The sequence below is a fragment of the Gambusia affinis genome, linkage group LG15 (genome assembly GCF_019740435.1).
Source record: "Gambusia affinis linkage group LG15, SWU_Gaff_1.0, whole genome shotgun sequence".
In the NCBI taxonomy this organism is placed as follows: Eukaryota; Metazoa; Chordata; class Actinopteri; order Cyprinodontiformes; family Poeciliidae; genus Gambusia; species Gambusia affinis.
In genome coordinates, this window is record NC_057882.1 from 11,754,847 (window position 1) to 11,767,123 (window position 12,277).

A 12,277-nucleotide genomic window follows, 5' to 3' on the forward strand; every position below is an offset into this window, starting at 1 on the left:
TGGAAATGATGCAGGCTTTGGCCTGGTAAATGCAAGGTCAATGTAGAGCTACAGAAAATGTAGAAACAAACAGAAAAAAGTAGAAATCTGCCAAATGCGGATGGACAGATGGCTTCTCCTGGGAGAGCCTGTTTTCTTTATGGTCTTTATAATTTCAGCATAATGCTGTCTTCTTGGCAGAATGTCTAAGAGGATGAAAGACCTTCTGAACTGACTACTGCGTCTATTTGACCTCCACCTACTCACATCCACGTTTTTCACCAAAGCAAAGGCTTTTACAGCAATTCATCCAGGAATATGCACATGTGAATCAGTTTCTTTACTTTAAAACCATATTGTGCTTTTCTGTAAAAAATAAATAAATAAATAAATAAAACACCCGATGTTGTGCAACTTAGTTTGACAAATAGATGGAACTGGCATGAAAAGTTTAGCTTTAATAATGTATGTTCATAAAATTTTTTATATATGACCAGAACACTGTTTGGTTTTTCAGAATAAAACGAACAAATCGGTGCTTCAAGCAGCATTAAAGATCATTTTCTGTGAATTATACGCAGCACCATTTGTTCTGTCTGGATCTAGGCTTTTACTTACAGATGTGCGCTTAAGTGAGCCGTACTATGTGTGCAATTTACCCTTTTTAACATTTTTAACAAGGACTTCATGATTCGGATCAACAGAAAGTTGTGCATCAATGCAGTAATGCACACAAAGAAATAATTTTCACTTCCTTGGAAACTGAAATCTGTAAAGTCTAATAAGTTTGCCTTTGTATTTAGCCAGCTTGGTAGGAGCATCTTTTAAATTGTAATTGGATTTTGGGGTATTCTTTACCAACTCTATATCTGAGCTGAGATGTTTTTGTATTCTTTGTGAAAAAGCTTAAGCTCAGTCAGTCAGATTGGATCAGAAGTAGATGAACCATTTTATATGCTTCTTCCACATTAATTCAGGATCTCTGCAGCTCCTCCGAAGTCACCAAAGCTCTCATGGATGCTTTTAGGTAGATGGTCGCGTCTCTCTTTGCAGATGTGTCCTAATCCTCATGTGATGAACTGGACGACTACAAGCTCGGAGCTGAGATGTTTATTTAAGAAGCTGATGTTGTTTTTACAGACCTGGACCCAGATGATGTTTGTATTTCGATGGCGGTTTGAGCGTTTTACTCTGAGATGTTCAAAGTTTTAACATCGCCTTATAACCAGGTTCTTCACAACTTTCTCCTTACGCTGTGTTGTTTGTCCCTTTCTCTTCATGATGCTGTTTGTTCACTAGTGTTCTCTAACAAACCTGGATTTATATTAAGGTGATGTCACACGCAGGTTGACTTCTGAAGGCATCTAAATGATTTGGATTTTATTTAGGAGTAGCAGAGGAAAGAGGATGAAAGTAAGAAGACACATTTAAAAAGAAATCCAACGTATCGTGTCTTTTGATCTCTACTTGACATTGAAGTCTGTGGTTGTGAAAAGCACAATCAGTGCTCCAAGGACTAAACATAAAAATTAGTGACAGATTATGACTTTTATATATGTTTTTTTAAAAACTCACACAATGTAATTGGGAGATTACTAAATACTGTGATGATAATATTCCTGTGTTTCCATATGCTTTAGCATCTCGGTTAATAAAATCCAAATTAAATGAGGTAGTTAGGCCTCTTATGACCTCTTATGTATTACTAATTTGCAATGTGTCAATAAATAGCATTTCCAAGATCCAACAACATATAAAAGCAGCAGAAATTGTGCACATATAGATATTATGATGATAAATGTGATTCAAAATATAACTTTTCAATATAAATTTCTGTTTAAGAAGGTAAATCCCACTGGTGACATTTGAGGAAAAGTTGAACTAACTCAGCTTGTTTGCAACAGTTAGCGGAAAAGAGGATCCTACCCGAATAAATAGATCCAGATTTTGATTTTGTTGTTTGTAACATACAATCTGGGATAAAGCCTCAAAGTTTTTTTTATTTATTTCTTTATTTTTTAAATCAGAAGCACCAAACTGAATCAATTAAGTCACTGAAGGAAGAATAGGAAAGAATCAGAAGTGAGCAGTTCTAGTAAAAGACAGACGCTCCTGTCAGAATGGTAAAGTCTGGTTTGGACAATTTGGTTCAAGCTCAGAAGCGATGGGCAGACTGGCAGCACACGCTGTAACAAGATGGCGGCCGTCTGCTGCAGAGAATATAGTACTCTCTGTCCTGGGAGAGCCGAGACAGAAAAATAAAATAAAAAACAACAAAACGATCTAGACGGGGCAGCAAAGTGCCAAGTGTTACAGTGATTTGGACCAGAGCAGCCAGATCGGATCCAGAACCCCTTGAAGCAGCGATAGGTGAGCCGGGTGCGAGAACAATGGAATGGCTGCCTTCCAGACAGAGCTGCCGTACTGCAGTGATAAGGGAACGGGAACGAGGGAGGGGGGGCGTGCAGGAGGTACACACACCTGCTTCTGCTGCTGGAGCAGCAGCGGCTTCTGGAACAAGCAAAAGGCTGGAAATGAAGCAGCTCAATCCAGACAGCAGCCCAGCGTTCGTACGGCGGGCAGAGGGCAGCGCAGAGGTCAAAACCCCGCAAGTAACAAGAGAGGGAGGACAAAAAGCTGACATAAACCACTCTAACAGGTGTATGCTCACACATCCTCATTAATGCACTTAGAAATCAGAGCTAAAATGATCCAAGTTAAAACAATAGATGTTTTTTTTTTTATTCACGGTTTTACCATAAATAAAACTTGATTCGCCTCCAAAAGATATTATTTTCTATCACGCTTATCTGGTAATAAAATTTTAATAAAACTCAGAAAGTCTATTTTATAGAAAACAAACTGATAACAGCCAGGAGAAAACAGGTCAGGTAGGAACAAGTTGAATGTACCAGAGGATCATAATAAGATCACAGTCTAATTTTCTTTTATCGCCAAGATAGAATAATAAGCTTGTGTTCTGTCAGTCGGAGGCTTCAAGGTGTACCTGGTTTGTTTTCTTTCCAATGAACTCTCCTTCATCTTTTACCTGACAGTATCTGAGCCCCAATGGTTACAATATTTACAGCTGAGAGAGCCACAAAGTTTCAACTGAGGTCAAAGATCTTTGTTACATGACAAACGCAGACACATTTCAGTTCAGACTTACTTATCGGTGTATTTTTCCTCTTTGTCTTAAAAAGTATAATGTCATAAACTCAATGTTAAAGGTTATGCTAAGCTTGTAAATTTGGGAGCAGCATCCGCTTGACATCAAACTGAGAGTGAAACTGAAACCTAAACTCTTCAAAGTTTGGTACTTTGAGAAACTTGAATCTTTCACAACTTGTGAAAGATCCAAGATAAAAATGAATTGGAAGGGAAGTGATTTATTATTTTGGAAATTTTTACAAAGAAAATCTGAAAAGTGTGGCATGTTTTTTTCCCCGCTCTTTTTGACTGGGTGCCTCTAAATAAAATTCAGTGCAATCAAATTTAATTTCAGAAGGTGATGATTGCTGAACAGAGTGTAACTGGGTGTAATTGAATCCCAGTATAAATACGCTGCTCTGTGAAGGCCTCAGATTCGCAGACAGGTCGGGGAGAAAGCTGTGATGAAGCTTAAAGGGGGGGACTGGTCATTAAATCTTACATTCTGAAAACCTCACAGAGAACTGTCCAATTAATTTTCTGAAAATGAAAAGAGCAATTTTGAGCATTTCATGGCCTTTATGGGAGACTTACTGGGGGGAAAAAAAGGCAAACAAAATCCCATTTGCGGTTTGCAACAAGTCCTGTACTTAAATAAACAGCAAACGTGTGAAACACTATTCTGCTTTAGCCAGATGAGAGCAAAATGAAACTGTTTGGCCAAACTGCAAAATATGTTGTGTGTGGCAGAAAATGAACACTGCACCATAAAACATGCTGATGGCAGCATTATGCTGTGGTGATACTTTCTTCAGCAGGGGCAGAGAAGGTGGTCCGAGTTAAAACCAAGGCTGACGGGGCTGCAAAGAAAATCTGGACCCGAGGCTGCGGCTCAACTTTCAGAACAACCCACGAACATTTTGCTAACAAGACGGGGAATATTATAGTTTCTACATGCGCAAAGGTAGAAGAGACATTAGAGACATACTCCAAAAAAAAAAAAAACATGTAGCAGAATTTAGTGCATGCCACACTTTTCAGATTTTTATTCATAAAAACAAAAACACGCAAACTTTCCTATTGCTTCACAATTATGCACTAATTGTGTTGCTTTAGGGTTAATAACATGGCAAGCGGGTGTAAATTTCAAACCCAAACTGTATATTTACCCCCCAAACCGAGAAATTACTGGCTAACATACCACTTTACTTGTGGTACTAGACATAAAGCAAAAACACGACACGTTGATCGTAAACATCAACGTGTTTTATGTATCTGTAGTTAGAAAAAGCCTTAAAAAAGAAAAGTATAGAAACTGTTCAGAGTTTTGTCTCCATTTTGTAACTCCCATAATGTCTGTTTAGTTTCAGTGTAGCTATTAAACGATAAACATTAAAGCTAATAAAAATGTATCATGTTTCGAGCTGCATGTTTGTGTGGATCAAAAAGAAAAATAGTGACCACTTGACCCACTGCTGGGGAAGTTTAATGCTTTACGTCTACTAAAAAAACTAACACCAAGTCCACGAAACCACACAAAATATATATAGATTTTTTTTTTCTGAAAATCATGTTAAGGAATAAATCTTATTGAGCAGATGCAGGACTTTAAGTTTAAATTTTAGACTTACACAAGAACATTTTACATTAGCCAACACAGAATTCACATCCGACCTAAATTGTGCACAATATATGAATTCTGGGAACAAAATATCATTACAATAATTGTTGGCAATATTCACATTTGGCAAGTCAATACATTTAGGCTGATAGATGGAGTAGATGCGGACACCTGACACTAAATCACAAAGCTTTATAGTATTACAGGAATTTATTACACATAATATCGTCATAGCAACATTTAATGATACTATGGTTATGGTATAGTTTCCTAATATTACACCTACTGAATACCTGACAGCATAAATTAAACAAATCCTTTTTCATCTATGCACAGAGAGCTGCAGATCTGAAGGCTCATTCAGTTTCTTTGCTAATCAGTATTCTATTAGGATGACACAATGCACCAAAAATGGTAACTTCTTCTGTCTTATGAGAGCAAAAACCTCTTCAAAGGGAGGTTGAAAATAGCGCCTGAGCTCAAACTGATACATCCTTGAACCGCAGCCCATCTGAACTAATGAAAGAATGAGGACAAAACATCAAACGGCGTCTGCGTTCAAATGCTGCTGAAGTTTCATTAGACACTAAGAGCTACTTGAGACCAGATTAAAAAATACAGGTAATATACCACTGCATGCTGTAGTAGATTACAGTGTGGAGGGATGGGGGTTTACTGGTGAAGGTTACTGTGATCGCAGGTCATCTATACTTCATTAGTCTCTATGCATATACCAGTAAAGGTATGGAGAAACTTTGACTGCGACGATGCAAAAGTCTGGCAGTCAGCAGATGAAGACCTCAGCTGACCTCACTTGCGGCATGTAAAGCCTTGACTGGTGCTCCGCTAATTCTATTCTCCAATCAGCCGCATGAAAAACACTCTGAATGTAACGATTCGCCTGAATACATTCGTATCGTTGTTAATGAAGAAGCCATCCTGCTGTATTGAAGTATAAGTATCTATTTAGTTCTGAATGAGTTTCTCTTTTCAACGTCTGATGTTCGCATGCATTAACAAAGCCAGCCTCATTGGATGGATACGGAAAAAGATGATATTCATGAGGTCAAACACAAGTGTACTGAGCTTTCAGTGTCACGCTCTCACCAGTACTTTGTGCTGCTCTCAAGATAAGACATTTTGATTTCGGGTCTGTGGACAGATGGGTACAGGAGGTGCTTTTCCTCCTGTACCCATCAGGGTTTTACACAGTAGCTAGCAGTTTGTTGTAGCATATCAAAAGTCCAGTGTCTTCTGCAACCGAAGTGAGGTTCTGTATTCTGTCTGCAGAGATGTCTGTGTAAGATTACACACTGTGGGTGTAACCTAAGTCTCAGATTCCTCATTCATTCACTGTACCTCCCCACAAAACAATGCTGCTGAAAATCTGACAGTGCATCGCCATGTCACCCCACCTCGTCTGGTCATCCCTCCTCCCCCGGTCACATGTCTCTCATAGCCACATTCCTCTAGCCATCTTTCCTCTCATCCCCACCCCTACGGTCCACAAGCTGTGCATGCCTCTGGGTCTGAACTCTTCCACTTTCTGAAAGAAACCCAATGTTCCTCTTTTTCGTTATCTCTATTTGCATGCGTTCTGGATTGAATGTGCAGCTGGATAAAATAATAACAATAATAATAATTTTTAAAAAATGCTGCTGTTTGGTCTTTGCTGCGGTTTCTGTCCTTCCGCCATGTTAAGCGTGGTTTTGGCGTTTTGTTTTACAGAGATGTGTGAGTGCCCCTCGCAGCTCCCAAGAACCCAACCCGTGCACATCACAGCAAAACGTCACAAGTTAGGGTCTCAGGGAATGAGAAAGGTACAGATCACTCCTTGTCCGGCCTTTTTCTGCGCAGACGCTTTGGCTCGGGCTAAAGCAGCTTCCGCTCTCTGTGGCTTTGTGCTGTTACTGTAACTGATGTCACAACTTAGTCACCATCGCCACGCTCATTTCTCGCAATGGATTGACTTTAAACTCCAGTGACATTTTTTGGCCTATTTATATCTTGGATATGCATCAACTACCACACCTATTGAAGATCAAAAAATGTTACAATCTGATCTGCTAATGTACATTTGAGAGTGTTTGTGCACAGTAAGTCATCAGTGACTGACCATACACACCCAGGCAGAGACCTCTTTACTCTCACATGTTGCTCATGAATCAGACTCAGCATATTTGGCTCGCCTGTTACTGCCACAGCCTGACTCGGCTAGACCTGCATCAAACAAAATTGATTTGTCATTTAAAAAGCCATAATCTAGCAGAGCAGTCGGATGAAAAAAAAAAACAACAAAAAAATAGGAGAACAGATTTCATACGTGGGCTGCAGGGTCTTATACTTTCTGTCACAATGACATCTCCAAGCACAGCGGGACTGTCAGACCTGCAAACCTCCACTAGTCGATTACTTTCTGGGAAGAAACTCGTTTGTGTGGCGGAGAGAATAAAATCCGACCTGCACGCGAGATGGAAAAGGAGAAGGAATAGGAGGCTGGGAGGAGTGGTGAGATGAGACGCAAGGAAGGAGGAAAAGCAAGAGGGGAAACTCACCCCGTTGTCCGAGGCGGCTTATGCTGCCGCAGTCCTCAGCGTGTGTCTCTGCAGGTCATCTTAGCAGAGGGAGAGGAGATGTGGCCAGACAAAACGTAAAAAGAGAGAAATCTGCAAGGGAAAAGAAAAGGGAGAGGGAGAGAGAGGGAGAGAGAGAGAGAGAATGCTGCAGAGAAAAGTAGAGGAAGATTTTAGTGCCGCCTTCACTGGCTTTGTTCAATGGATCGCTCGAAGTAGTGCACGAGGCTTCTCGAGCAGATTGCTGCCGTCTAGCCGTCTGGTGCTCAGACATGCGAGACTGTACCATGTGCAGCCGGAGAGAAACAGAAGGAGAGGCAGGGAAACACAGAGAGAGATGCAGGGGGAAGCAGGTGCAATGTTAAAGGGGAGAGGGATAGACAAGTTTAGATCGGAAAGCAGTGAGGACTGCGGACGACGACAAAGTCAGAAAGAGTTAACGTGTAAATCTATCTTTAAAGATTGTCAAAAAAAAAAAAAAAAAAAAAGATTAGTGAAAGAACGAATGTGGTGTGGCACAAGAATGGTACGCACAAGGAAGAAACAAGCAGCTCAACTGGCCTGAGCTGCTACTGTACAAACCGTGCTGACCAGTACAGAAGAAGCTATAAGAAAGAGAAAAAAACGAAAAACATCACAGTGACAGCCGTGATACAGCAAAGTACGAGAAATGTATCTGTAATGGTCGAATCCAAAGGAAATCCCCCAAAGCAATTCAAAAATCCACACCTCGTGCCACAAGAATGTGAAATCTCAGCATTTCCTAAAGTTGTCTGCATGAATCGCAAATCAGATCTTAAAATGAAACGACATAGCAAAAAAAGCTAAATTTTAAAAAAATCTAAATTCAGCAGATCTTGACACAAACGAGTGCCAAAACGACTACAGGAGTGAATTTTTTTTTTGGGGGGGGGGAAACGTGAAACGCCTGTTGCTGTAGAGCTCCTGCCTCCTTTCTCCATGTGACTCTACTGCCTGTCGGTCTATCTGGTCTCCTGGCACAATCTGCCTCACGTTCCTTCTCCGGGCCTTTGTCTTTGGCTGTATCACACCTCTCAGCTTGAGCTTGTGCCGCTTTGATTGCCTTTCCCTCCTCTGCCTCGTATGCTTCATGGTTTTGTAGGCTCAAGTCCCCAGGGCAGACAAACTGTGGAGCCCCTGCATGCCCCTCTGCCTGTGACACACACTCACACGCCCGCACGCAAACACACACACACACACGCACACACACACACACACACACACACACACAAAACATCAAAACAGCAGGAGAAGAGTGAGGAAATTCAGATAATTTTCTATTCATTTCCTTCCACAGCTGAAATCACTTAGATTGCAAAAGGCCTGGTGTACAAAGAGAAGCCGAAAAACAGAGAAGCAGAGGAAGAATGGAGAAAGTGTTGAACATGAGCACATAAGAGAAGGAGCGAAGGCAGAAAAAGCAAAACAAAAAGGAGGCATGTTTTCATCTTACAGTGTCCGTTCCCAAGCTGGCTTTCATTTCAGACAAAAGAAAATTCCCCTCCGGTCGGCAAGTCCACTATTCTGTTCCTGTCTCCCTCGCCCTCTGTGTCTGTGAAAGTGAGTCGGTATTACAGCGTGCATTTCATGGAGAAAAGGAGGGTGGGAACAAGAGAAAAGGAGGGAGCAAGGGAGTAAATGCACTGGTTCAGGAAGAGGTAAAGGAAATGTAACTGTACGCCTGCTGGTTGGTACTCCTATGTTTGATCAATGTTACTTCTTTAAAGTAGCAGAAAAGGATTGTGGAAAAAAAAGAAGAGATGAAAGACGAAAGCGAGAGGACTGGGGAGAAAAGGGAATTACCGGAACAGGGTTCTTTAGAGGGACAGCACACAATGGACAGTGATCAGTAAAGGCAGAAAGAAGCCTGTGTGGTCCCATTCTGTCCCTCTGCTGGTTTGTATCTTCGCCTTGTAAAGCTCAGTCCGATAAAAATCGATCGTTCTGTTCCGTGTTTTTATGTTCTACATTTTTCCGAGCAGTTTAAAACACTTTTTTTTTTGTTCAGGAAGCTCCTCGTTTGGATCCAAATTTACATTAAGAACATGTGAGCAACTATTAATGTTCAGATGAAATACACGGAAAGTGGAGTGTGTGTGAACGAGAGAGCTCGACGGTGCCTCCTGCTGTACAGAGTGTTACACTACCCCACGGAGAGAGAACCGCAGCACACAAAGAAGGATGCAAAACAAACAACAACAAAAAGAAATCCGCAAAAAGCAAAACAAAATAAAGCCCTTTGCTTGCACGAGGGCAAAATGTACAAACTAGAGTAATTATGCACTGACCAAATAAACCCGGCAGATTAATGTTGTGTCTGCTGTAACTGTACACGCTCTGAGAAAAGCTACCCCATACCCAGGGCCTCTTCTTCATTCTGGCTCAAAGAGCTCCCTAACCCCACTGCTGTCGAACCCGGTGGCCTTGAGACAGAGAGCAAAGAGTTTAAGTGGAAACAGCCTCTCATCACCACGATGCTCCACGTACTTCACATCTGCACACAGCAGCATACCACAGCACCAGGAACAACCGGCCAAAGCCTCGGAGATCACATTTGAAAACTTCTTTGAAAGGGGAAAAAAAAAAGCATAATTATGCGTGTCTTATTATTTGTCTGGCTGCTTTTAATCTTCCTTAGTGTCAGGCAGTTTACAAATAAAATCCCTCTTTAAGCAGAATTTGATCAGAAGTTTATTCACAGGAACATGTTAATCAGGACCAGCTGAATTGTCTCCGAGCATGCACAGGAAATCAATCAGAGTACACCCCATATTAAAAAATAAATAAGTAAACCTCCAGTGGCTGTAGATGATTTTGGGGTCTGTGGGTTTCTTGGTCTGAAGCAGTGAAAGTTGTTTTTATCGCAGCAGCATGTTCACCGCATAGATGCACTGAGGAAATATATCGTTTTGGTTAAGTGAAATTGAACTTTGTTCATAATTGGCTGCCAAAACCGTGCTCTTCCCCTTGCGGGTGTATGGTGTTTCCCCCATTCAGTGGCATCTCTTTCATTACAGCGTCCCACAAACCTCAATGCAACGGTGCTTTTCCTTTGACTCTCAAACATCTGAAGCATTGTCCTGTGCTCTGTCAGGATTTTAATTAGCTCTTCCTGTCACAAATATTGTCACACGGGATGAGATGCTTGTCTTTTTTAGCTGGTCCAGATTTTTCTTTTCTGTTACTGGGCTCTGTAAAAATGTGAAAACATTGAAAATGTAGCATTCTTTTTTTTTTCTTTCTTTTTTTTTTAGAAATAGCTCCAAAAAACCCCACAAATACATTGAAATTGTTCACATTTAAATATCTGGTCAGAGTTGAGTGTGTTGTGTTTCCTCAGGGAAAGCTAGGAGGCTGTACAGTTATCTCCTGTGGTGTCACTCTGAACTATACAACCTACTACCTCAACCTGAGGAACACAGAAGGACGACGGCTCTGACAGGGAGGAGCGAGCAGCTGGAGGGGCAATCATACTGTCCATTGTTATTGTGAAAAAAACAAAAAACCCCAAAAAACATTCTGATTATGATGCTACTCAAAAGGACAAAAACTCACAGCTTGTTACTTTTACAGTTTGAACCATGTTTCGACTATAAATCCAATCAATTGTTGGTGTGTTTAAGTTTCAGATATGACCAAACATAATTGTTTAATAATAAAGTTGAACTGTAAAATATCGTGTTGTAGTAAACTACCCTTTTTTTAAATAACGTGTAAGTAGAGATGCACCGATCAGGCTTTTCCTGGCCAATATTAACTTTGGGTTTTTCATTAAGATTTTAAGCCAAGACTCAGAAGGTGAAGGACTCTCCAAGTCCTGAGCCTGGAGATAAAATCCTACTATATCTAAAACCATCTCAGATCATTTTATTTGAACTCATTCCAACCAATTTACAATGCAGACAAACAATGATACTGACTTTATTTCGCAGGTATCTATGTTGAGGAAGACAGGATTTGTTTTCAAAAAAATTGTTGCCGAATTTTGACTGATTTCTTTCTGAATATATTCGTAATACCTGAAAGTGTGATACTGACACACTTTCAGACACAGAGGTGAACAAAGGCAGAAACTGAGTACTGCAGTTGCTCAGTGGAGGGGAATTTTCTTATTATTATTTGAGACAATTTCCAATTTGTTTTTCAGATTGGACGGGGATTTCCTGAAATAACTTTGATAAATTTCAAATGTTTTTTTTCTTACCAATTCTGAAAATAACACGATATTCCTTCCTTCATTTTCAGTCAGACTGAGAATGAAGGAATGATAAGATTTTCCCAATTTATGCTTCAAACTTCCCCAATCGTTGTCTGATCATTGCTAAACTAATAAAAGGATCTAAAGTGTATGCTTTTGGTTTATATAATTACAGGGGTTGTTAGTTTTAATGCATTTAATGGTGAATTAAAAAAATAGATGAATAGATTAATATCCAAAGAGAAAACATTTTCATCTGCACTGAGCAAAGCCAAACATGAAAACATTTTAAGCCCTTTTCTCCAAATCCAGAGAGAGGAACGAGTCTGAACCATGTTCTCTATGTTAGTGGACTGGATCATGAATGGGTAACATAGTGAAAATGTCATCCACAATGTTACACCATAACACAGTCTTCCAAACTGGGTGGGGTCACTGCACAAACACGTCACATGTGGGATAATTTTGGCTGAGAAAACCCCGTATCCAAGGATCCAGGCTTCGTGTTGTTTAATCGTTAGAACACAAACAAAATCAGTTCCAGCCTTTATAACTTTTGAGTTAAAAAAATAAAATAAAAATCTGCTGCAGAGCTATTCCATCACTTCTCTTGTTGATTTTTCTGACAGGCGAAAGGCGGGTGGAGAATTTGCCAGGAAGACACATACCTATAGATACGAGCTTGCGTAGCCAGTCAGCACAAGTTCGGATCTACGGGTTTGTGGCAACTAGCAT

At 40.4% G+C, this 12,277-nt stretch overlaps 1 protein-coding gene across 1 annotated transcript in view; it reads right to left on the reverse strand.

The window, feature by feature from the left end:
• Nucleotides 1-12,277, reverse strand: part of LOC122844835 (sorting nexin-19-like) — a 100,013-nt gene that overhangs the window by 42,859 nt on the left and 44,877 nt on the right. The gene's annotated exons all lie outside the window — the stretch shown is intronic.